This window comes from Halyomorpha halys, unplaced genomic scaffold (assembly GCF_000696795.3).
Source record: "Halyomorpha halys isolate HHAL.00 unplaced genomic scaffold, Hhal_1.1 Scaffold358.1, whole genome shotgun sequence".
NCBI classification, from domain to species: domain Eukaryota; kingdom Metazoa; phylum Arthropoda; class Insecta; order Hemiptera; family Pentatomidae; genus Halyomorpha; species Halyomorpha halys.
In genome coordinates this window covers 184,697-185,317 of record NW_027105142.1, presented here as the reverse complement: position 1 = coordinate 185,317, position 621 = coordinate 184,697, and the positions used below count along the sequence as shown (strand labels likewise).

Genomic DNA, 621 nt, shown 5'->3' with positions numbered 1-621 from the left:
ATTTTAGCAAAGTGTCATATTTTTCTGCCATGCTTTTGCAGAAAAAAATCTTTAAATTTCGCAACGTGAAGTGTTATTAAAAGTACTTTCCTGAAAAATTTTGGAGATAGATTGATCAATCTTTCCACTTTAAGGCTCATTTCGACAATTGCGGGAAAGTATTGCCACAGTGATTTATATATAAATATCTGTTCTGAACGAGGATTAATTTTAAAGCAAAGTAAAGTGGTAGGTGAAAGTTATGTGATGCGAGTGTGGATGGACACATCTAAGACCAATTGCAAGTGGAATTACACGCTTAATAAAATACAAGTAATATAGTTTTATTGAGGAGAGACCAACTGTTCATACTGCTTCACAGTAAACATTAACAACTATGTTGTATTGTCCTATACTTTCAATGTAAAGAATTCGTATTCGATTTACACAGAGGTATAGATAACCATGAAGTTCAACAATTGTGAAGAGAGTGGCATAATTTTAAAAAAATATTAATTATAATTATTGGAAGATTATTGATTGACCGTATGTATAGTTGAATGCCAGCAAGCCAGCAATTTGACTTTAGATCATCTGCCGAATATAATTATAATTAATGAATGGAATATGGTCCGGGTGCGG

General features: G+C 32.2%; 1 long non-coding RNA gene across 1 annotated transcript in view; it reads right to left on the bottom strand.

The window, feature by feature from the left end:
* The window catches only part of LOC136796098 (uncharacterized), a 315,918-nt gene that overhangs the window by 305,970 nt on the left and 9,327 nt on the right, over positions 1-621 (bottom strand). The gene's annotated exons all lie outside the window — the stretch shown is intronic.